The sequence below is a fragment of the Puma concolor genome, chromosome B2, assembly GCF_028749965.1.
Source record: "Puma concolor isolate L17-30 chromosome B2, mPumCon1.1.hap2, whole genome shotgun sequence".
NCBI lineage: Eukaryota > Metazoa > Chordata > Mammalia > Carnivora > Felidae > Puma > Puma concolor.
This window is the reverse complement of record NC_141671.1, coordinates 33,199,561-33,225,523: the sequence shown is the minus strand read 5'-3', so window position 1 is coordinate 33,225,523 and position 25,963 is coordinate 33,199,561. Positions and strand designations below refer to the sequence as shown.

General features: G+C 44.7%; 1 long non-coding RNA gene across 9 annotated transcripts in view; it reads left to right on the top strand.

Annotated features, from left to right (window-relative positions):
* LOC112862539 (uncharacterized) overlaps positions 1-25,963 on the top strand; it is a 57,652-nt gene that overhangs the window by 7,178 nt on the left and 24,511 nt on the right. Inside the window, exons 4-5 of one of the 9 annotated variants that reach the window (XR_015251152.1) lie at positions 15,130-15,213; positions 15,715-15,940. The exons of 4 other annotated variants lie outside the window; for them this stretch is intronic. This is a non-coding gene — a long non-coding RNA (uncharacterized LOC112862539). Of the gene's footprint in view, positions 1-9,092; positions 9,737-12,972; positions 15,066-15,129; positions 15,941-25,963 lie in introns of those variants that run through there. 4 more of the 9 variants (XR_015251154.1, XR_015251149.1, XR_015251156.1 and 1 more) reach the window with 4 other exon arrangements.

Here is a 25,963-nt window from a genome sequence, read left to right as displayed (position 1 = left end):
TTTGAACTCACAAACCAGGATGTCATGACCTGAGCCAAAATCTAGAATCAGACGCTCAACTGACTGAGCCAGTCAGGCACCCCTGCAGGCTTTTAAAATAAGTGGAATGGGGCTCCTGGCCGGCTCAGTCGGAGGAGCATGCAGTTCTTTGTCTCAGGGTTGTAAGTTCGAGCCTCATGTTGGCTATAGAGATTAATAAAATAGGCCAAATTGAGGTACTTCTGAGGAGCATCCCCCCTCCCGCTGCCACTTCTGCAGAGCCATAGCACCCTGCTCCTTGTCAGCCTCCCAGCTGCTTCACTCACATTTACTTTTTTTCCCTGGTGTCTAAAGACTTGGGAATTTGTGAACTCAGCCCTAAATTTCCCTTTCTACCTTTGTTAGTTGTTGTGGAATTAGATGGAGAGGCCTGCTGGCTTCTCAGGCTGGCTCTACCCTACCCGTGAGACAGGCCTGGCCCTCCAGTACACATGCATACTCGAAAGAATTTCAGAGCTAATAGCTAACCTTTACTGAGCAACTCCCACTTGCCAGGGATTGTTGTAAGCATTTACATGTCCTGGTAACCTAAAGGCAGGAGTCCTTTTATCCCCATTTTTATAGGTAAAGAGAGGTTGATTAACTTGCCTAAGGTCATCTGAATGAAAATTGAAAAACAAAATTATTGCTGCTTGTTTTCTGATTATAGAAGCAATTATTTTTCATTATAGAAAGTTTGGAAAATGCAGAAAAATGAGACCTAAATTTACAAAATTACAGTATAAAACAAGGCGTCTTTAGCTGTACCCTGAGACACAACCCCATGCTTAGTAGGGTTCTGCCAGCTTTTTTTCTCTCCTATTTAGTTTTTTAAACATAGCCAGGATTATTTGATACATCTGTTTTGTAACCTGATTTTCTAAATGTCCTCTATTTGTGGACATTTTCCCATGGCAATCTCTACTTTTACATCATGTTTTTTAATGGCTGTGTAGTCTTATATATATATATGCACTATAATGAATTTTATTCTTAACTGATTCCCTATTGTTGGACATTTATGTAACTTTCAAGCTGTTATAATTAGCCAGCATGCAAATTTACAATGAGAAATATATCTGGCAAGCAAACAAGACTATTTCTGCAAGTTGGTCACACATCTTTTCCCTATAAAAAGGATATAGAAAGTCAAACTATGTCATAGAATTCAAAAAAAGGGCATTGATCTTAATAATCAGCATCAGCAAGCTACGTGGTAGTCTGTTAATACACATTTGAAGATGTTTGGATCAGGTTGTCTGCATCATAGCTTTCCAAGTTACATTAAACACAAAACCTAAATCATGTGTGTCAGTCTTCTCATCCTCACCTTTAGAGCTAGCCTGTGGTGTCTGGGTTCTGCAGGTGATTTATCTTGTCTCTCCTGCCACTCCTAGGGTGCTAAGTGCCTGTCATCTCATCCCCATGGATGAGGCCTGAACATCTAACATGGATATCTGTCATGTATACATGCTACCTTGCCCTCTTTTCACCATAATTTACATCTCATTGCCATGTGTTTGTAACACCTAAGTATTTGATTAACAAAATTGTATTAGCTTTATATTCTTAGGTGAATGCACAGATTAGTGGGAAACTATTCAACATCCTTTTCTCTTGGAGACATTTGCAAATTGAATGTAATTTTTTAAAATTTACTTATTTTGAGAGAGAGAGCAGAAGCAGAGGAGAAGGAGAGGCAGAGACAGAGAGAGAGAGAGAGAGAGAGCGAGAAAATCCCAAGCAGGCTTTGTGCTGGGGCTCGATCTCAGGAACAGTGAGATCATGACCTGAGCTGAGATCAAAAGTTGGATGCTTAACCAACTGAGCTACCCAGACACCCCTGTGTGTAGTATTTTAAGTGAAGACTTTGTTTATTGCTAATACAGTCATTCACATTTTCCCCCCACACCTCATATGTGACAGATACTGTTCTAGATGCTTGAGATCATCAATGAACAAATAAAAAAATCCCTTCCCTTGTGAATTTCTGTGCTAGTGAAGTAGGGTATTGGGTATTACTGAATTTCACTGTGTGGCATGAGTATGGTAATCTCTGCTGAGCCACTCTCTTGTGCTATAGTTTTAGTTTAGGGTGAGTTTTGCCTATTTGGATTGTTGTATTCACATTTTAACTGTATTCAAAAGACAGCTTAAATAGTGGGTTTTTAAATTCTTGAAATGTTCTTATATGTAGAGTGTAGAGAGTCCAGTAAGAAGGAAGTGCACACAATAAGATGCTTCAGTGCTTCTTAAATGTGTGTTTGAACATTTTCCCCTTAAAGGGAGGATTCTGGAAAGCTGTACTTAGTTTAGTTTTACTGTGCTTGTACAAGAGTTTTTTGAGCTGCCTCTGAAGTGGATACATGTACGTGGGCCTCAGGTGTGACTGCTCTTTGCCTCTTGAGGATCATGTTATTTTGAAATATAGCCAGACATTAATTTAGTAGAGTCTGAAAACCAAGGAATTAATCAAGCTGGTGAACAGATGTTTATTCAAAAATATATGTGATGTGGGGCACCTGGGTGGCTCAGTCGGTTGAGCGTCTGACTTTGGCTCAGGTCATGATCTTTCAGTTTGTGGGTTTGAGCCCTGTGTTGGGCTCTGTGCTGACAGCTCAGAGCCTGGAGCCTACTTTAGATTCTGTGTCTCCCTCTCCCTCTGCCCCTCCCCTGCTCATGCTTTGTCTTTGTCTCTCTCAAAAATAAATAAACGTTAAAAAAATTAAAAAATGTGTGTGATGTGACCTGGGAGTTTTTTGGCCCATAGGAGTAGAGAGTGTGCAAATTATACTCAGTTTGAAGCCCATTGTCATTATTAGTCAAGCAAGGTCTCTCTCACTTTATTCACTGTTTTCTTGGTAGCCCATTCCCACCCCCAAGAGTAGGCAATTCTTTTTTTTTTTTTTTAGGGGTTTATTTATTTATTTAATAGTCTCTAACTCCCCACCCCCGCCACCAGTGTGGGGTTTGAACTCACAACCTAAGATCAAGGGCTGCATGCTCTTCCAACTGAGCCAGCCAAGCACCCTGGCAATTCTTTTTTTTTTTTTTTTTTTTTTTTAAGATTTTATTTCTTAAGTTACTCTACACCCAGCGTGGGACTCAAACTCACAATCTGGAGATCAAGAAGAGCCGCATGCTCCACTGACTGAGCTAGCCAGGTGCTGCACCCTGGCAGTTCTTTATCCTGTTCAATATTGTACCTTTTTTCATGTTAAGGTGTCCTTTTGTGTAAGGTACATGTATTTTCTAAACAATGTCTCTTATTATAAAATTCATGCACAGTGTAAAAAATTCAGTCAATAACAGAAGGTATAAGGAAGAAAATTAAATTTACTCCTAATTCCACCACCTACACTCTGAGCATTTTGATGCATATACTTTTTTTTAAAATTTTTTTCTTGTGATGAGAACTTTTTTTTTTGAGTTTATTTTGAGAGGGGGGGCGGGTAGGGAAGGAGGAGAGAGAACATCCCAAGCAGGTGCAGAGCACAATGCAGGGCTCAATCTCACAAACCGTGAGATCATGACCTGAGCCAAAATTAAGAGTCAAGTCAGATGCTTAACCAACAGCCTGAGACACCCAGGCTCCCCAGTTGATGTATATACTTCCATCCTGTGGAAATTTTCATACACTTACATGTGCCTCTATATATTAACTTGAAATAAAAAGATTCTATATGGTTTATGATCCAGTAACGGTTGACTGTGCCTTTTTCTTGCTTCGGGCTTTCTGATATCTCTTCTAGTCTGTACATCTGGAGTGGTTCCTTGTCAGTAGTAAGTACACATGGTAGAGGTTATTCCCCTTGTGTTAAAGAGGTCTGGAGCTGCGGTGCCTGGCTGACTCAGTCAGCAGAGCATGGGACTCTTGATCTTGGGGTTGTGAGTTGGAGTGCCACGTTGTGTGTAGAGATTACTTAAAAAAAAGAAAAATCTGGAGCAGGCAGTTCCAGGCAGTGTGGTGGCTCCATGATCATGATGTCATCAGTGCCTCAGTCCCCTCCTGCTTTTTTCACTATCTTCCTTAGCATGTGGCTTTTGTGAGGTCACATCATGGTCAAAAGATGGCCACTGTAGCTCCAGCCACCACCTTCACATTCCAGGCTGGAAAAAAGAGGAAGCTAACTAAACTCCCCTTAAAGTAGCACTTCTCAGAACTTTAAATGCACATGTGAATAAACAGAGGATCTTGTTAAAATGCAGATCCCAATTCTGTAGGACCCAAGATTCCATATTTCTTTTTTTAATGTTTTACTTATTTTTGAGAGAGGAAGAGAGAAAAAGAGACAGAACATGAGCAGGAGAGGGGCAGAGAGGAAGACATAGAACCTGAAGCAGGCTCCAGGCTCCGAGTGGTCAGCACAGAGCCCAATATGGGGCTTGAACTCACGAACCGTGAGATCATGACCTGAACTGAAGTTAGATGCTTAACAGACTGAGCCACCCAGGCACCCCCCAATATTCCGTATTTCTAACAAAGTGTCACATTTTTAAATAACAGGGCTTTAAAGAGCTTTCTGGAAGCCCTATCTAGTGACTCCTGGCTTTCATTTCATTGGCCAGAACTCTCATGTAACCAACCAGCCCTGGCTATGGGGGAGGCTGGAAGATGTGGCCTTTTTAGCTGAGCACTTTGTCACCCTGGATACAAATGTGTTTCTGTTAGCAGGAAAGAAGAGAGTGGTGTTGGTAGGTGACTGGCACCCTCTGACAGTGGTCAGATCACATTGAAAAAGCTTTTTTGAATGTCTGTCCTGTTAATTGTCACAATTCATTTTTGGTAGAAAGAATGATTTCCACTGCCTAGCCTATATGGAAAATCTTTTCTGGGGATGTTCTCAGTGAAACCAGAGTAACTTAGTAATATATATGAATTGATGGCCCTTGTCACCCTTCCCAGATACAAATTCTGTGTACTATAGTTTTCCCATTCTGATTTGTGAAATGTGACCTTTGCGGCGGGAGAAAGGGCAGGCAGAGATGGGCTAAGAGAGACCCTCCTGCTTGGCTTTGCATATTTATTCAGCCTTTACATTCGTCCTGTGATGCTATTTTAACTCCAGATACAAACATCTAAGGTCCTGTAGATCTGTCGTTATTTCAAAATAAAAAGCTAAATAATCTCGAAAATCCCGATCCAACTGTAAATGATATTTTTGAGACATTCTTTTTTTTTTTTTTAAATGTTTATTTATTTTTGAGACAGAGAGAGACAGAGCATGAATGGGGGAGGGTCAGAGAGAGAGGGAGACACAGAATCTGAAACAGGCTCCAGGCTCTGAGCTGTCAGCACAGAGCCCGATGCAGGGCTCGAACTCACAGACCACTAGATCATGACCTGAGCTGAAGTCGGACGCTTAACCGACTGAGTCACCCAGGCACCCCGTGAGAAATTCTTGAATTGTAGACATTTTCCATGCAAAAAGTTTTTTAGAAAGTCTTTAAAAATTGAAAGAGATCCAAAATATATAAAGGACTCCTACAATTTAAATAAATAAATAAATAAATCCTAAACGACTCCATTAAAAAATGAGCCAAAGACTTAAATAATAGACATTTCTCACAAAGATGTGCAGATGGCTAATAAGCATAGGAAGAGATGCTTAACATCCCTAATCATTAGGGAAACGCAAATCACACCTACAGTGAGATACCGCTTCACACCCCTTACAATTATTATACCAGAAAAACAGAAAATACAAGGGTTGGTGAGGCTATAGAGAAATCACAACCCTCGTGCATTGCCAGTGAGAATGTAAAAGCTGCAGCTGCTGTGAAAAATGGTATGGCAGTTCCTCAAAATAATTAAAATATAATTACCATATGACCCAGCTATTCTGTTTTTCAAGATATTTCCAAAAATTAAAAACAGGGACTCCAGTATTTATTTGCACACTCATGTTTGTAGCAGCGTTAGTGATGATAGCCAAAAGGTGGGAGCCACCCAGGTATCCACGAGGGGATGACTGGGTAAACAAAATGCGGTGTACATACAACGGAATGTTTGTTATTCAGCCTTGAAAATGAAGGAAATTCTGACACATGCTACAACATGGATGAACCTTGAGGACATGTTAGTGAAGTAAGGCAGTCACCAAAGAATAAATACTGTTCGACTCCACTTACATGAGGTACCTAGAGGAGTCAAATTCATAGAGACAGCAAGTAGCACAGTGGTTGCCAGGGGCTGGGGGGAAGTTATTGTTTAACGGACATGGAGTTTCAGTTTGGGCAGATGAGAAAAGTTCTGGAGACGGATGGTGGTGATGGCTGCACGGCAGTGTGAATGTACTTAATGCCACTGAACTATCCACTGAAAAATTCCCACAATGGCAAATAAGTTCTATACATCGCACCACAATTTTAAAAAGAAAAAATGTGGTTGCTGGTTGGGCTCAGCCACGAGGAAGTCTCGGGGATTGTCCTTTCAGCCTGGGTGCCATGGAGCAAAGCCACAGCCCTTCTATAACACAAGTGAGAAATAAATCTTTGTACTGTTCTAAACATCAATAAATAAGTACATTTTATGTTTATATCTTACATGATACAAAAATTTGAGAGAGATGTTTTTCATAAAGCTCTTTGTGTAAAAAAAAAAAAAGTGTTGAGAGTGAATGAATACCCCTCTTAATCCTTTCCTTCAAGAGTTTGGAATACCTTCATCCAGACTTTGTACAAGTCTTAAATTCTAGAGTGAGGCCTGCCTGTCTTTCTCCCACACAAGAGATGTTGGGTATTGTCCATTGCTGCCTGAGAGTCTGGTTTCCAAAGTAGGTTTGGTTGCAGGGTCAGAACTACAGGGCTGTGCGCACTCCGCCTTTGGTAAACATTCCTGCCTTGTAAATATTCCCTCCCTGGGCATTGGGAATTGGTCAGGGCACAAGGCAGAGGACTGCCTGTGTGTGTGTCCCCTCAGAAACTTTTCCCCCATCCTCTGCCAGTTGTGGCCCTAAAGCACTCACCCTCTGCAGAGGAAAGTCCTGAGGCCCAGTCATGGCAGCCACAGCCCTACCACTTGGGTCTGTGAAGCCTTGCTTCCCTCTGCTGTCCTTCCTGAGACCTTGGCTGGCCACCTAATTAATTAAAGTTTGCATTCCTTCCTGTGGTATAATAAATATATTTGGTCCTTGTCCCTGATTCCTGGCAGTGAGCTCCTAAAACCCTTGGAATTTCCATGGGGCGCCTGGGTGGCGCAGTCGGTTAAGCGTCCGACTTCAGCCAGGTCACGATCTCGCGGTCCGTGAGTTCGAGCCCCGCGTCAGGCTCTGGGCTGATGGCTCGGAGCCTGGAGCCTGTTTCCAATTCTGTGTCTCCCTCTCTCTCTGCCCCTCCCCCATTCATGCTCTGTCTCTCTCTGTCCCAAAAATAAATAAAAACGTTGAAAAAAAAATTAAAAAAAAAAAAAAACCCTTGGAATTTCCTGGGTGATAGGATTGTCTCTTGCTACTCTTCAGGAGTCCCTTTCCAAGTGCACTGGGTTTATGCTAACAAGGGCACTTAAGGTAGGGTCCCTTGATAACCTCAGGATGGAGCTGATCACCAGAAAGATCAAGTAATTGGAGGGTTGCAATTTTCAGCGCCACCTGCCAATCTGTGGGAAGGGAAGAGGGCTGGATAATAAGCCCTGTAAAAATTGCTGGGCAGTGAGATTTGATGAGCTCCTCCGGGTTGATGAACAAGAACGTGTCCATTTGCCAGGAGGTGGCACATCCTAAGTCCACAGGGGAGGAGGCACCTGTGCTCTGCTTATGTATCCCTTCATCCAACTGTTTATTCATATCTTTTAATACCCTTTGTAATAAACTGGCAATAGTAAGTACAGTTTTCCTGAGTTCTGAGAGCGCCTCTAGCAAATTAATGGAACCTGAGGAGAGGGTCACAGGAACCTGATTTATAGCCAGTCAGTTAGTGCAGGTGACAACTTGGACTTAAGACTGGTGTCTGAAGTGGGGACAGACTAGTGGAACTGAGCCCTTAACCTGTAGGATCTGATGCTTTCTCCACATAGTGTCAAAATTGAGTTAAATTGTGGGACACGCTTGGAGTGCCTGCCTGGCTCAGTCCGTAGAGCACGTGACTCTTGATCTTGGGATTGTGAGTTCAAGCCCCACATTGGGTATAGAGATTACTTGAAATCTCTAAACTGTGGGACACCCAGCTGGTGTCAGAGAACTGCTTGGTGTAGGAACACTCTCCTCCCCACATTGGCCCCCCAATAGACACACATTTGGTGACCAAAAGTATTGGGAGAGGGGAGAGAAACGCAGTTTTCCCTTGCACTTTCATCGCTGTGACATTTGCTAGCCATGGCAGCCCTGACCACCGCTTCCCTGCTGGAAGGGTCTTCCTAAACTTGACCCTTGTCTTATTCCATAGCTGTCTTTGCTTGTCAGGTATAAACATAGATTCAAAGCCTCCCCTTTACCCTGCTGAATCTGGTTGTGCCCCTCAGGGATTATTCCTCTGGTGGCAGTAGAAATCACGTGTTTCAGGATTGGGTGACCTTCGAGGACGTGTGAGGCCACAGCTCTACATTTCACTCATGGGGACTGGCATCATCTGACCCTTCCGAGAGGAGTCTCCATTAAGATGTGATGGAGAATTTGGGGAATGTGATATGACTGGGGCAGAAATCTGTGTGACTCAGTTCATCCATTGCTATAACTAAGTCATTGCTGCCACCCATTTGCTAGCAGCATGCTCTAAAGATTTCAGGTTAGTTGGTTTTACTTTCTGGATCCTTGTAAGCTCCGTGGTTCCTCCTGATGAAACGTGAGCTAGTTCCGCCTCCCATAAATGTTGGGTTCTGATATTTCCCTCACTGGGAATGGGCACCTTTTCTGTGATCTGAGTCTACCCTCTGCAGCACCCAGGTGATCTGCCTTTGTATTGAAGACCCTGCCCGTGGGGGTTTCACTTCTGTCATGAGATGGTCATCCCCTTAGATAGCAGCCTGCCTGTTGGCTCCCCTGCCATATCCGTTTCATGGCTTAGGGCTAAGGCTGGTTTTGGTCCACCATGTCCCCTTTCCTGTCTCAGTACTATGAACAGAATTTCATTTTTCCCAGCCTAATCTGATCATCTTCCTAGAACAAAGGGAAGCGCAGCAGGGACCAGGTCTGCTGGCCACTGAGGGACGGAGGACTTCATTTGCACCAGTGAGTGAGGGGGGCCATTCGCTCCCTCCTTGTTGTGACCCCTGCCTTGTGCCTTTTGAAACATGGCTGCACCCAAGGCAGAACATGGATCTAGGGGATTCCTCATTTTCTCTTGGTCTCTTAGCCACCGGGTGGAAATCTGATGGGCACAGGAATACCCGGCACACATTCCTTTCTGGGGCTAGCCATCAGCACCCAGAGGACGGCGGCTGATGCCATGCCTCTGCCTGGTCTGTCTGTGTGACGACACTGAGGACCTCTGCCCTCAGCCATTCCCCTTTGCCTGCTTCTTTGTTTTCTCACCCCTTACATTCAAGGGGTTGACTTCATCTTCATACATTGGCTGACTTTCCTATTTATTCCCTAGGTGTTTTGTTCTGTCCTTTGTCCCCTCCCTCTTATGCTCTGTGTTTACCAGTCCACTCGGCCTTCTTTGCTGGCTCCTGTCCCTGTTCAAGCCCCCTTCCCTACCTTACTGTGAAGGGGTGGGAGGGTAAATGCTGCACACTCCCATTCTCTCTCTCTCTCTCTCTTTTTTTTTTTTTTTTAATTTTTTTTTTCAACATTTATTTATTTTGGGGACAGAGAGAGACAGAGCATGAATGGGGGAGGGGCAGAGAGAGAGGGAGACACAGAATCTGAAACAGGCTCCAGGCTCTGAGCCATCAGCCCAGAGCCCAACGAGGGGCTCGAACTCACGGACCGCGAGATCGTGACCTGGCTGAAGTCGGACGCTTAACCAACTGCGCCACCCAGGCGCCCCTCTCTCTTTTTTTTTAAATGTTCATTTTTGAGGGGCGCCTGGGTGGCGCAGTCGGTTAAGCGTCCGACTTCAGCCAGGTCACGATCTCGCGGTCCGTGGGTTCGAGCCCCGCGTCGGGCTCTGGGCTGATGGCTCAGAGCCTGGAGCCTGTTTCCGATTCTGTGTCTCCCTCTCTCTCTGCCCCTCCCCCGTTCATGCTCTGTCTCTCTCTGTCCCAAAAATAAATAAACGTTGAAAAAAAAAAATTAAAAAAAAAAAAAAATGTTCATTTTTGAGACCGAGACAGAACATGAACAGGGGAGGGGCAGAGAGAGAGAGGGAGACACAGAATCCAAAGCAGGCTCCAGTCTCTGAGCTGTCAGCACAGAACCCAATGCGGGGCTCGAACTCACGAGCTGTGAGATCACGACCTGAGCCAAAGTTAGATGCTTAACTGACTGAGCCACCCAGGCGCCCCTCCTATTCTCTCTTTGATTGTTCTGTTCTCGGGTTGGTTTTTGCTCACAGTGGCTATCAGGTCATGCCATGTTTTTATTTGTCAGATGGTGAGAGCAGAGCCAAGAAGGTGGAGTCAGCAGTAAAGCAGGGTCTTTCTGACCACACTGAGTATGGAGGGAAGGTGTGGGGAAAACTCCCAAAGGCTGGGCCCCAGAGATCCAATTTGGTAGACTTTCCTAGAGTCTCTAAGACCAGAGGTCTTAGAAGAAAAGATCCTTCAAGTATGGTGAGTGCAGTTAGAGATCCACTGGGAAGTCACAACTTACTGCGTATCAGAAAATGTAGTGGAGAGAGGTTTGCATTGTCCCGTTCTGCAGCCCAGAGGAACTGCACTGGCAAGAGAGTGCGATCGATATACAGAGTATGAGAAAGCACCGAGAAGCAATAAGATTCTTGTGTATCAGTGTGCCCACACCAGAGAGAGCCCACTCCTGCAGCAAGTGTGGGAAATTGTGTGTCCAGGGCTGTGACTGTCCGCAGCAGATAGAAGGCAGGTGAATGTAAGCAATGTGGCAAGACCTTCAGCTCTAGTTCCCAGCTTCCGACACATGGGAAGAAGTGTCCTGAGAGCTGAGGGTGGAGAGATAGCACCAGGAATCACCAGGAACCAATCACTCAAGCTGCTCATTAGTTCTTCCTAATAGACAAGGCTCCAAGCGTGGAAGAACCTTCGAAGACCACGAGGCCCCTTTTCCCTTTCTTCCTGATTAGAAGGAGTATATGTATATCTGTAAGGAGTGCAGAGAGGCCTTTCCTCAGGAGGCTGCTTTTTGTTGTTGATTACACAGTCCACACTAGAGAAAAGCTGCGTAAGATGTAAAGCAATAGGTTATACCACATTACGTATCAGAGAGTTCACACCCCTAGTAGGCTATATGTGTGCAACAAGGGTGGGAGAGCTTTTATGTATTACATTAATTACTGTGCGCTGTAGAGTTGACACTGGAGAGAAGCCCCACAAACATCAGAGCTCCCAAAGCTTGGTGCCTCTGAGTAGTCTCTGGGGAAAAGCCTTTTACATGTGGCCATTGTGGGAAGGCCTTCAGAAATCAGCCCCATGTCATCACCCATCAGACTATTCAGACTGCAGAGAAGCCTTAAGAGTGCCAGAGGTGTGAAAAAGCCTTCAGCCAAAATGAATCTAAGGGCCTATCAAAGAGTCCACACAGGAGAGAAACCGGGGAGTATCGCGAATGTGGGAAGGCCTTTATGAGGAATACCAACCTTATTGATCATTAAAGACTCCACTTTGGGAAGAGGCATTGACTGGGAGGGAGGAAGGAAGAAAGGTTGTTAATAATCATGAGGACCGGGGCGCCTGGGTGGCGCAGTCGGTTAAGCGTCCGACTTCAGCCAGGTCACGATCTTGCGGTCCGGGAGTTCGAGCCCCGCGTCGGGCTCTGGGCTGATGGCTCGGAGCCTGAAGCCTGTTTCCGATTCTGTGTCTCCCTCTGTCTCTGCCCCTCCCCCGTTCATGCTCTGTCTCTCTCTGTCCCAAAAATAAAATAAAAACGTTGAAAAAAAAAATTAAAAAAAAAAAAAAAAAAAAAGACTCCACTTTGGGAAGAGGCATTGACTGGGAGGGAGGAAGGAAGAAAGGTTGTTAATAATCATGAGGACCATCAACGTAGTAGGTTTCATACAATTTCCAATCCCATGAGTGTGATGAGTGAGAAAGCAGAAAAGATCACACCTGACTACCCCAGAATGGACGCAGGAGACAGATTGTGCAAGCACGCTAAGGAGGGGAGACCTTCGCTGTGGCTAATTCCGGAGCATGGGTGGCCACGCTGTTTTTGTAAAGGGCCAGAGAGTAAATATGTTGGGCTCATGAGCTCTATGGTCTCTGTCGTAGCTACTCAGCTCTGCTGTTGGGGCACAAAAGCAGCTAGACGGTACGTACACAAATGAATGTGGCTGTATTCCAGGAAGATTTTCTTTACAAAAACAGAGAGCTGACCAGATCTGGCCCATAGGTCCTACTTTGCCAACCCCTGTTCTAGAGAGAAAAACCTCTTAAGAAGCCTTAATAATCAGAGGGCGGGGTCACAGACTGGATTCCTTCTGCAGAGGAATCTTGGAACAGCATGACCATGGAACAGAACCTTCAGGGGATACTCCAGCCTTGTGAGAGGGTCAACAGGAGAGGCATGAAAGACCCAGAAACCTGTGTTCTGCCACAGAATAGCTGAAGGACTAGCGCCCAGTCACCTAAGAGCCACAAGCCTTTTTTTTTTTTTTTAACGTTTGTTTATTTTTGAGAGAGAACATGCCAGTGGGGGACGGGCAGAGAGGGAGACAGAGGATCTGAAGCAGGCTCTGCGTTGACAGAGAGCCTGATGCAGGGCTTGAACTTGTGAAGTGTGAGGTCATGACCTGAGCTGAAGTTGGATGTTGAGTCACCCAGGAGCCCCAGGAGCCACAGGGCTTTTATGAGAAGAGCAAGAGAGTATATCTGAAAGTGCTTTCAAAGTGAGTGTGGTAAACACATTTATTACATTTGTTAATTTTTTTTTTTTTTTTTTTAAGTAAGCTCTACACCCACCACGGGGCTCAAACTCCCCACCCTGAGATCAAGAGTCGCACACTCTGCTGACTGAGCCAGAGCCAGCCAGGTGCCCCAGTATGGTAAACACATTTGAAATGGTGATTTATGTGAAAAGATTTTACTCTTTCCCCAAATAGTTTTGGAGCCCCTACTGTGCCCACATCCTGCAGAGGTAAATTGGGAGTGTCAGTGTGTGGATGGTGTTTAGAGCCGTGGAACAGGATGCTTCATGAAGAGGATTCATGGCTGAGCTAGGGGCGTCCAACATTTAGCAGTGGGGAGAAGTGAGGGACTCAGCATAAAAGATTGTGAAAGTGTCCTGTGAGGTAAGAAAACGGCATTGTGGAGCCAGGAAATCAGGGTAAAGGCAGTGTCTGATGACGGAACGGTCACCTCCAAGTGCTGCTGCGGGGTGAGTGGGCGTGGGACTGGGAATGGCCCCTGGGTCTGTTAAGGGTGGTGTGTTAGGTCCCTGGGGCTGCCCTAATGCACCATCACCAGCTGGCTGGCTTGAAACAACAGGAATTCTCAGAGTTCTGCAGGCCCGATGTCCAAAATCAAGGTACCAGCAGGGCCGTGCTCCCTCCGCAGGCCCTCAGGGGTAATGCTTTGCCTCTGCCAGCTTCTGGGGCTCCAGAGGCTCCTTGGTTTGTGTGGCTGTGGAACCCCATTCTCTGCCTGTGTCTTCACAAGGCCCGCTATGCTGCCTGTGTCTCTTAGGACACTTGTGTTTGGATTTAGGGCTCACCTCAGAATCCAGGATGGACTCATCTCAGGATTCTCCACTTAACTACATCTGCAAACTCCCTTTTTCCGTATCAGTTCACAGTCATAGGCTCCAGGGTTTAGGATGTGGATGTAGCTTTTGTGGGACAGCACTCCAGGTTTTGCTGGTGAAGCACTAGTAGCAAAGCATGTGAGCCGGTTCTGGAGAGAGTGGGGGCAGAGCGCAGACGGCAAGCAGGTCTAGAGCTGGAGGGTAAGACTGAGTCACACTTGCCTGATGAAAGCAAAGATCCTATTATACCCTACTCTCCGCGTCGGATGCCTCACCCCCGCACACACGTTCTCAGAAGGAGGGGCCGGAGGAGGTGGGGAGTTATATCACAGTATTCCTGTTACACAGCCATGACCTTTCTGGAACCAGCCATTGCAGTGGGTGCGTCGCATCAGGGTCTAGGGGCCGCATGAGCTTGATTGGAGGTTGGAGAGGAGCGTTACCAACGGCGGGGCGGGGGGGGCGGGCAGGATATAAAAGAGATGAAACTTGTAGTGGCCTGACTTCTGGAAGCCCTTAAGGCTGTGTGGAGGGCTCGCAGAAGCCGGGTTACCTGCAGTACTGAGGCAGCTCTCCAGAAAACAAGTGGCATGTCCTCCATTGCCACAAGAGACTTGTCCTTGCATAGGAAACCCACTCCCCAGATTTCCAGGAGAAGGAGGTAGTCTTGTATGCAGGGTGCCCTCGTTAGACTTGGCGTCAGGCTGGTACCCAGACCTCTGGTGGTAAAAGCTCACCCCAGCTGTCTGGCATAGGATTTCTTCCCCCCGCCCCCTGGGTTTTATTTATTTATTTATTTATTTATTTATTTATTTATATTTTTTAAATATATGAAATTTATTGTCAAATTGGTTTCCATACAACACCCAGTGCTCATGCCAACAGGTGCCCTCCTCAATACCCATCACCCACCCTCCACTCCCTCCCACCCCCCCATCAGCCCTCAGTTTGTTCTCAGTTTTTAAGAGTCTCTTATGCTTTGGCTCTCTCCCACTCTAACCTCTTTTTTTTTTTTTTCTTCCCCACCCCCATGGGTTCCTGTTAAGTTTCTCAGGATCCACATAAGAGTGAACACATATGGTATCTGTCTTTCTCTGTATGGCTTTCTTAAACAGCAACACAAATGGTGCACTTGAGGGAATAGTGAGTTGAGGTCATCTCAGCCTTGAGCAAAAGAGAACTAAACAGAAGGTCTTAGGTAGGGGCCATAGCCAGATAGGCCATGTTGCGACATGTAGACAGCCGGTGACGGTGACAGGCTGGATGAAATTACTCCCTGGAGTGATAGTGCCTGGAGGATGGTCAGGTGCAGGGTGGGGGGGGATGTGTTCAAGTCTCAGTTGAAACATAACTTTTCCAGAAAGACATCCCTGAGTAAATTGTGTTCCCTATTTCAACTCATCCTATTCCTGTGTCATCCGCCTGCGAGTGTAGCTCCACAATGGTAAGGACTGGCCCAGCATTCCTAACTCTGACTGAATAAACTGGAGAGGGGGAGGCAGAGCGTCTGGCTCCCACATCTCCTGGGGAGGGCTTTGTCCTGAGCAGTTGCCTGGTGACATCCAGGGGCACCACCACCGCTCACCGCCTGTGGGAGCTGCTCTGTGCACAGCCACCAGGAGCAGGGTGTGCAGCGTGGGGGTGGGGTCCCTTGAAGTCACTCACTGAGGGTGGAGGGGGTGCCGCCCTCCCCCTGCACCTTTGCCTCTCCAGCGGCCTCTTTTGTCACTGTTGCCATTGCCTCCCACTTCCAGCTCTTCCTGTCCCATGTCCTTATTCCCACACTGCAGAATGCCACATTGACGTGTTTCCTTTGAGTCCCTCTCCCCCCCCCCCCACAATGTTCCCCTGTCTTTTGGACAACCCTAGCTGAGAAAACACGGTGGGGCGAGAGGTGTGCTACCCCCAGCACTGGCCTGAGGCCCTGCTCCCCATCCTTCGCCAGGCAGAAGTACCTCAAACGAGTGGATGGAAGCAGACATTTCTACTTCTACACACGCTTCTGGGGGTGTTCACACACAGGCATCTCCCTGTGAGAAGGTGGGTCAGACACACAACTGTTTCTGAGGTTTGACACTGGAAATGGAATTACTGGAGAAACTCATTTTCTATGTCCTGTGCCTCTAATGTATTTTGTAATCAGAAGGAGAAATTAAAAAACTGAAAAAATATGTGTGTGGCTGTTTACTAACCATTAGTTACTAGAATCTTTTTTAAGGATTGTTTTCAGTATTAGGGCTCTGCTCAGCTTGATCTTTCTATACATCTTTTTCTCTTGAAATTTAATTTTGACACATCAGCTCCCCATTTTGTAAAGCACAGATTAAAAACCATTTATAACCTATGTTTGGCCAAAGGAAAGTTGTAGAAAAGTAGTTCCTATCTTAGCTGTTTTTAAAAATTAAAGCCTAGTTCTAATTTGATTGTTGATAAGGGTGTACAATCTTGGAATATTTGAAAAGTATCCATTTTGTTGCCTGCTGGTGCACTGATCACAAACTTTTCTCTAAGTGATGTTTATTTGCTAGTTGTGAGCAGAGGGGAGTGTCCCACGGTCACTCGGGGACCTGTCTCCAGAAGTGGAGTGGACTTTGTGACTCTGGGTTTGCTCCATGTGATGCTGTGTTCAGTGTGGCCCGGAAGCAATGCTCTGGTGTCCCACTTCCCTCCTGACCCATGGCACTAAATACGTAATCTAAAAAGAAAAACAAGAATGGTATCTGTTTTGTAGACACTTGAGGAGGAAAATCCCTGAACTGGGAACAGGCTTTTTTCAAAAGCAAACTTGGCTTCGGCCTTCCAATTTCTTTGATTCTGATTGTGTTGTTCTAGAAGCTGTTACATAGCTGTTACCTACCGTTAAGGTAGGTAGTTTCCACTGTTAGAGGTGCCCCCCCACCCCTGCGCCTGCTGCTTTTTTGAAGGGTGGCATTAAAGACCTAGGACTAGACTGAATTTTTGAACTCCGGGAGCATTTCTTAGTCATCTCAGCACCTCCAGTACTTGATGTGAACTAGTGAGGCGCGTGGAGTTTTCACATGGCCAGAAAGTCATCAGCCCGGTGCCTGTTCCTGGGAGTAGGTGGGCTTTGCAGTCTGCCCCCCACCCCCTGACCCTTGGACCCCAGCTCAGGGAGAGGTGGTAGAGATGAGCCGCCCCACAAACCCCCCGCGGCAGATGGCTCCAGCACCCCGGGTGAGAGAACAGTGAGGGCAGCCGCAATGAGGCCAGCGGTTGGGCTGAGCGCACCCCTGCCCCCTGGCCAAGGAGCAGGGGTGACCTGAGGCGGGAAAAGAAGAGGCCCAGGCCCGGGGAATGGAAGAGAGGTTACAACCCTGGGGAGACAAGCAGGAAAAGGTTTCCTTTCCTCAGAGGAAAAGGAAGGAGAGAGCCTACTTTTAAAAACACCCACGGCCCTTGCTGGTAACCAGAGGGGCCCAGGAGGCTGGCCTCCGATGGAAAAGGGTGGGCTGGGGCGCGCAGAGCCACCCCCAAACAGCAGGCAACACAGGCATCGAGCCGCAGGAGAAGCAGGTTTATGAGCCTTGAAACCCTCTGAGATGTGAGAGATAATATCCATAAAATCCAGGATTGCTAGAAAGCCACAGACTTGCTTCTCCAAACTGCTGAAAATAGAAAGGAGGAAGTGAAATTAATAGCGCTGGGAATGAGAAGGAAACCAGGCCATGTGTGCATATCTTCAAAGCTAGAAAATAACCACATCTTCTGAACACATTACATTCCAGGTGCTGAACCAAGCAATTTTCACTTATTATTTCATTTAATCCTCATAAAAGCCCAAGGAGATAGGTATTACAATCTTGTTTTATCGGTGAAATTCTCTTAGGTTGAGTAACTCGCCCAAAGTCACAGCTGAACCCTGTTCTAGCTGACTCAAGAGGATGGGCTTAATCACTGCCGGTAGCTTTCGAACTTTTTCCACCAAGACCCACAGATCTTAACCCAGCATGCATACGTATAATATATAACTGAAAGAAAAATTTCATAAAACAGCATGTACCCTTACCACCTACAATGCTCTCTGATACTTTCTATTCATTCTATTTTATTTAAAAGGAAATGCTAGTCACGACTTGCTAAATGCATTTCCTAATTCATTAATGGGAGAGGACCCCAATCCCCCCACACAGTTGGAGGAACACTGTTACCGCCTCCTGGCAGTGGGAGGGGGTACATTGGACCCAGAAGATGGCTTTACCGGCCCCCTTGAGTTGCTGGGCTGAAGGGTAAACAGTGCAGACTGTAAAATCCTCTCGAATCTTCTGGGCCTGATGATCAGCACAGTGCGAGAATGCGCCTCATGGACCTTTCAGGAAATGCCCCCGGGGGACACTCAGTGAATTATGAACAAATAATTAGTAAGCGATTACAAAGGGTGCATTCGTGAAGAATAATTCTTGCCAGATTGACCTCTGTCCTGTCTGATGCATTTCACTAGTACGGCAGACACCATGCCCGTGAATTTCAGCAAAGCATTTGATCTCCTAATAGCCCCAAGGATAACTTGGAAGATTGAGGATGGTGTGTGGTTAAGTAAACTTATTCCTGGTTGACTGCCTATCCCGAACAGGGCTCAAAAGAGACGATCTGTGAGGGAGTTCTTTGTAAAAACAAAAGAACAAGGGGAAGTTGTAATTTGTATATGTTAATTGCCTCTGCCTCCTCCACTAGGGTGTGAGCCCTGTGAGGGTGGAGGACTTGTTTCCTCCGCCATCTTGCATCCCCAGCACTCAGCCCAGGCTCAGACATTTAGATGCTCCTCAAGAACTCTCAGGGGATGTTATCATTAATTAGTCAATATCTGCCTGAGAGAGGACTCTGGGGACACGGTCCAGGGTCCTGGCCTTAGTCCTCTTGTGCTCCATATTCTCTCCAGTTACTTGGACAGAGAAACAGATGACATATTTACCAAAGTTTCAGGTGGCAAAAAACTGGGACAGCCAAAGCACTGGATGAATCGGGGTCCAAAAATAACTTAGCAGCCGGGAACGGTGGGCCGAATCAAGATGAAAAATAATAGAGATCTGTGTTCTGCCTGTAGGTCTAAGACTTAACTTCCCTAGCGCAGGATGAGGGGGTATACAGTTTAACAGCAACATACGTCAGGGACTTGTGGTTTATATTGGAAACTAACAAATGAAGCAGCGATGTGGCAAGGTCACCAGCCAACACTGCAGACTTAGCCTGTGAAAATACAAGCTTAGTGAACAAATAGCAGAAGGTCAGGGCCCCTCTACTTCGTGCAGGTCAAATGACACTGGAAGGGCTGGCTTTGAACAGCAGTTATTAAGGATGATATTGACACATTGCAAACCTTCTAGAGGAGAATATGTTGAATTTGCCCACATCAAAATCAAGGATTTCTGTTCAGTAAAACACCAGAAAGACACTCAATGGCTGGATAACAGACTAGGAAAAGATGTATACAATTAACACAGAATTAACATCCAGGGTATTTAAGGAACACCTTCACATCAACAAGAGAAAAGCAGGAAACTAGGAGAAAAGAGGGCCCAGGGGATGAGCAGGCATTTTGCAGAAGAGGAAATTGGAATTGCCACCGGTGTAAGAAGAGAGGCTGGGATCCGCCACTAATCAAAGGAACTCAAATTAAAACAACAGGACTCTCCTGTAATAGGATAACTCTCCCCAGCAACCCTCCTGCTGAAACAGCTAAATAAGCTGGATAAAATGTTGAAAATAACCTCTGTAAAGAGCTGACAAGATGGGATGAGGTAGGACAGCATCCTAAGGCACGGGGATCAAGGAGTGAGGAGCCCAGAGGCTGGTCCCTTCCTGAGGATTGCACTGAAGCGGAGGGTTGAACTTTCCTACTGATGGCCTCTTGAGATGAATATGTCCCCAGGCCTGCTCCGGGTGGAAAGTCTAACAGGAGACCCCATTCCCCGCAATATGCCCGGTTAAGGGTAAACTAGAAGTGGACCAATCTGTCAGAATCACAGCCTGGTTCTGTTTGCCTGGGCTACGGCAGGGCATCCCAAGCCTCAACTTTGAATAGCTCAGCACTGGCAATGCCCCCAGGCTCTTGAAAGCAGCAAACACAAATTCTCTGTGGAGAAAGCTACCTTCATCCCAAATTATTCCTACAAATAATCTTTGAAATATAACAACCAGCATATAATCAAAGATAACTTGGGAAACAAGGAAATCAGGCTCCAGTCCAGTGCCCTGGAAGCCCAATTTCTGTGGCTGCTAGACTCCAAATCTGACACCTGGGAGCTGGGGTGCCACTGACTAAGCGTGTGACCATCAGCGCCCATGTGCCCTGGCGGCCAGGGATTGTGTGAGTGGGTGACCGTGTGTGTGCCACCAGCATGGTTTTTTTAGAGCAGAAGTTTGTTTGTTTGTTTGTTTGTTTGTTTGTTTGTTTGTTTGTTTGAAGTTATTTTTGGAGAGAGGGGAGGGGAGGAGCAGAGAGAGAGAGGGAGAGAGAATCCCCAGCAGGCTCCACCGCACTGTCAGTGAGGAGCCTGGGGCAAGGCTCAAACTCACAAACGGTGAGGCAAAGTGGGATGCTTAAACGACTGAGCCACCCAGGCATCCCTAAGGGGCCCTAAATAGGAAGGCAAAGTGATTTTTCATGTTGAGGTGATTACAATTTTAACTATTTTATTTGTATTGCTGTCATAGTGTTAAAAAATCACTTAATTTGTTAAAGTCTAATGCATAGAAGAAGTAATCCAGATTATTAGGAAAATAAAATCTAAAATACTTTTATAATGTCAGTATATTTTTTGGTAATGGTGGTCTCTTCACAGAATCTGACAAAAATAAACTCTCGGTCAAAATGCAAAACTGACCAATTAGCTGGAGAGGGTTCATCTCCCAATGACTCCAGGTATTTAAGTCCTCTATTTTTGTTAAATTTATCAACAAAATCATCTTTCCATATTTCTTTAGATACATTTGTGAAGTTAATGATTGATTTTAATTAGTTAATCATTTAATGGGATTAACATTTTTTAAAGTCCCCATAGTCAAATGTAGCCTACAGCCAAACCTGAAGCGTAAAGATCGTGTATAAAATTTATATCAATTGGGAATGCAAGCTGGTGCAGCCACACTGGAAAACAGTATGGAGGTTCCTCAAAAACTAAAAATAGAGCTACCCTATGACCCAGCAATTGCACTACTAAGCATTTATCCAAGGGATACAGGTTTGCTGTTTCAAAGGGGGCACATGCACCCCCATGTTTATAGCAGCACTATCAACAATAGCCAAAGTATGGAAAGAGCCCAAATGTCCATCGGTGGATGAATGGATAAAGAAAATGTGGTATATACACACACACACACACACAATGGAGTATTACTCAGCAATCAGAAAGAATGAAATCTTGCCATTTGCAACTACATGGATGGAACTGGAGGGTATTATGCTAAGTGAAATTAGAGAAAGACAAAAATCATATGACTTCACTCATATGAGGACTTTAAGAGACAAAACAGATGAACATCAGGGAAGGGGACAAAACAGAAGAGACTCATAAATATGGAGAACAAACTGAGGGTTACGGGAGGGGTTGTAGGAGGGGGGATGGGCTAAATGGGTAAGAGGCATTAAGGAATCTAATCCTGAAATCATTGTTGCACTATATACTAACTAATTTGGATGTAAATAAAAAAAAAAAAAATCTCTTTCAAGAAACATAAATAAGATGATACAAAGTTAGAAGGAAAAAAAAATTTATATCATTGGGTGCCTGGGTGGCTCAGTTGGTTAAGTGTCTGCGTCTTGATTTTGACTTAGGTTATGATCTCACAGTTCTCGAGATTGAGCCCCTGGTTGGGCTCTGCACTGACAGTGAGGAGCCTGCTTGGGATTTTCTCTTTCCGTCTCTCTCTGCCCTTCCCTGCTCAAAATAAATAAATAAACACTTAAATTTTATATCAAATGACAGGCACACGCACACAAAATGACAAACACTATTTGCTGAAAGTTGATTAAATCAAGAAACCTAGACCAGCATTTTAAATAAGTGGTCAATCTACCTCATTAAAATCAGATCCCCTGACTCCAAATGACTAGGTACAACTTATGCTGATAATATTTAAGATAGATGGCAATTCTCGAACACTCCAGCTGGTCCCTGGATGATGATCCTGGGAAGAGCTGGACTGGCGAGGGGTCTCCTGAAACCCATGTTGTGAGCAGGCTCGTTGCAGCTTGGGCCTGGGTAATGAAGGATTGACGACTGAAATGTGTTGCCACCAACTGGCTTTAATGTGTCCTGGTTTACTGATGCAAAATTGTTTATGTTGAAGTTACATTTGCAAACTCCTTATTAAGAGATTAAATTTACACTGGTTTGCTTTGTTGTATTTGGAATGCTCAGATACATTTTTATTATCTTCTGGGAGCTCCAGGGGTTTCTCACAAGTAAGCTTCTTGTTAATTGCCTTTTTTGTGCATAAACAAAATCCCAAATTGGAAAAATGAAAGAAAATGAAGAACTAAAATTTCTTTACTTAAAATGCAATTTAAAAAAAATGCAATTCTTTTGTAATTTTATGCATTCTTTCTCCTTTTTCATGAATTATTTAACACGTTTTTATGATCCGTGGGGTTAACTGGCCTGAATTAAAATTGGAACGGGGAAAAAATATGTCGTCCAAATGATGGTGTATTTTTCCAGTAATAGTTCTGAAGAACAATGGGGTGAATTTGAACAAGCATGAACTTTACAATCATTCAGACCTGGGTTTTAACTGGGGTTCCCCAGTTAGCTCTAAATTGATGCCTTTGTTGCAGTTTCTATTCTGTCCGATGGGAATATCACCACCCTTGCAGTTGTTATGAAGGTTAAAGATATGAGTAAAGTGTCTGGCACATGAGAAAGAGTGTTTAATATTATGCCCTGGTATGATTCTTTTATAAATTTATTTTTTAAATGTTTATTTATTTATTTGAGAGAGAGAGAGAGAGAGAGAATATGCACATGAGCACAAGTGGGGCAGGGGTAGAGAGAGGGAGAGAGAGAATCCGTGAGGTCATGACCTGAGCTGAAATCAAGAGTAGGATGCTCAACCGACTAAGCCACCCAGGTGCCCCTCCCCAGTGTGATTCCTGTCAGGATTTAATGATTTAAGCATGTCAGTCTTGTGGGGGTTTTGTGTTGTTTGTTTGCTTTTACACTTAGTCTGACCTCGTGGACTGTTCTTGTCCTTCTGTATATTCTTTTCAATATGATTTTATTTTCACCTGAACTTGAGACATACCTTCTTCATGTAAGTTCATTGATCTGATCTTCACAATAGCCTGTGAAGGTCTCTTTCAAGGCCATGAACATGAGCTCACAATCCAAAATGGGGAAATCCACAAGGAAGTAATCCACCATGAATGAGAATTTGCCTACGTAACAAAGAGCAAGTTTAGACCCAGACAATGGAATAACAAGATTCAAGCTATAAGTATGTTAAAAATAACTGAAGTCAGGGGCACTTGGGTAGCTCAGTTGATTAAGTGTCTGACTTAGACTCAGGTTAAGATCTCACTGCTTGTGAGTTCAAGCCCCTCGTCGGGGTCTGGGCTGACAGCTCAGAGCCTGGAGCCTGCTTTGGATTCTTTGTCTCCTTTTCTCTCTGCCCCTCCCGCACTCGCACTCTGTCTCTCTCTCTCTCTCTCCCTGTCTCAAAAAGAAATAAACACTAAAAAATTATATTGTTTTAAAAATTAAAAAATAAATTAAAAAAATAAAAATAATTGAAGTCATAAGACAAAGAATCAAAAGCATGTGAAAGAACAGAATGCTATAAAAAAGTTAGGTATCAATAATTACAAATGATTATTATAGGGACGCCTGGGTGGCTCAGTCCAGTTAAGCATCCAACTCTTGATTTCGGCCCAGGTCATGATCTCATGGTTTGTGAGTCTGAGCCATTGGACTCTGCCCCGACAGCTCAGAGCCTGCTTGAGATTCTCTCTCCCTTTCTCTCCCCTTCTCTCTGCTCCTCCACCACTCGTGAGCATGCTCACTCTCTAAAAAAAGAAAGAAAGAAATATTAATTTTAAAATGATTATTATGAACTCAGTGGATGGATTAAAAGTAGCTGAGGTTAGAGTCAGGCACTGGGAGATAAATCTGGCAAAATTATATAAAATGTAGCACAGAAAAAGAGGTCCCTGGCTGGTTCAATCCATAGAGAGTGTGACTCTTGAGTCATGAGTTCGAGCCCCAAGTTGGGTGTTGAGCTTACTTTAAAAATAAATAAATAAATAAATTAATTAATTAATTAAATGGCTAAAATCATGAATTAAAAAATAAATAAATAAAATGTAGCACAGAAATGGGGCACCTGTCTGGTTTAGTTGATGGAACATGAGACTTTTGATCTTGGGGTTGTAGGTTTGATCCCACATTAGCTGTAGAGATTACTTTTAAAAAATCTTAAGAAAATGTAGCACAGAAAAATAAAGAGATGAAAAGTATAAAAGAGGAAAAGGCATGGTGGGTAGAGTGAGGTGTCTGTAAAAAATCAGAGCATCAGAGCATAGAGAGAATGAGGAGGAATGGAGAAATGCTCATTTATTTACAAATTCATTCAACAACTACTTATAAGCACCTAAAGTGTGCCAGGCACTATTTTAGGCTCTTTCAACAACAAATAAGGAGATGATGAGAAGAGATCGTGGTTGATCATCTTCCAGAGCTGATTTTGGACAAGAACTGTCAGTCTCAGGAAGTCAATCCCAAGATACACTAAATCTTCATCCAAATAAATCAGAGAAAAACTGAAGAACTCAAAGATGGGAGGGGAGTGAGGGTGGGAGGACATGTTAAAAGAAACCAGAAAGCAGGGCGCCTGGGTGGCGCAGTCGGCTAAGCGTCCGACTTCAGCCAGGTCACGATCTCGCGGTCCGTGAGTTCAAGCCCCGCGTCAGGCTCTGGGCTGATGGCTCGGAGCCTGGGGTCTGTTTCCGATTCTGTGTCTCCCTCTCTCTCTGCCCCTCCCCCGTTCATGCTCTGTCTCTCTCTGTCCCAAAAATAAATAAACGTTGAAAAAAAAAATAAAAAAAAAAAAAAGAAACCAGAAAGAAAACACATGTTTTCCACAAAGCAACGATGCCTAGATAAATAGCAAATTTCCCAACAGCAACTACAGAAACTAGAAGGCAGAAGAATGTTGTCTTCATTGTTCTTAGGGGAAATACCTGGAAACTTGGACTGTCACACCCAGCTAGTTCATCATGTGAGAATAAAGGTGAATTGAACAAAGCACCAGTACACAGCTCCTGTTTAGATTGACCTAAATCCTTACGAACTTTTTAGACAATTAAAGAAATACGGATATAGATAGGATTAGACCGTATGAAGAATTACTATGTTGTTAGTGAAAAATGATACTGTGGTTAAGTAGGAATCGTCCTTATTTTCATAAGATGAATACTCAAGAATTTAGGGGTGAAATTTCATAATGTGTGTAATAACTTTTCAAAAACCACAATGAGCTTGTATTTCATCTGATCATATTGGCAAAAGTAAAAAGAAAAATCTGACAATACCAAGTATACCAAGTGCTGGGGGAAGGAAAGGTCTGTATACTGCTCGTAGAGGCATAAATTGGCTAAGTGGAGAGTGATTTGGTATCGGGTGGTAAAGTGCAATATGCAATTTCCTCCTACCCATCGATGCTGCTGTTGGAGGATGTAGCCAAGATGATGTGGCAGGCAGCTGACCCTTGAGCTGGACCCAGCAATTCAAGGCTCCTTACCCACTCCCCTCTGCTTGGAATGTATGCACCGTGGGAGCCTTTTTCAAACACAAAGCCTTGAGAGATCATGTGTTATTGAGACCATCTGGATGGGATATGTGACTGAACCAGGTTAAGGCCTCTATATCAACTTTATTGGGGTGGGGGGACTAACTTAATTTTTTTAATGTTTATTTATTTATTTATTTTGAGAGAGACAGATAGAGCACCAGCAGGGGAGGGGCAGAGAGAGAGGGAGACAGATAATCCCAAGCAGGTTCCACACTGTCAGTGCAAAGCCCAATTCAGGGCTCCAACTCATGAACTGTGAGATCATGACCTGAGCCGAAATCAAGAGTTGGAAACTTAACCGACTGAACCACCCAGGTGTCCCTATAAACTTTTAAGACTTGTTGGGCTGGTGCCAGAAATCTACTTGCTTGCCAAGACTAGCCTTGTAA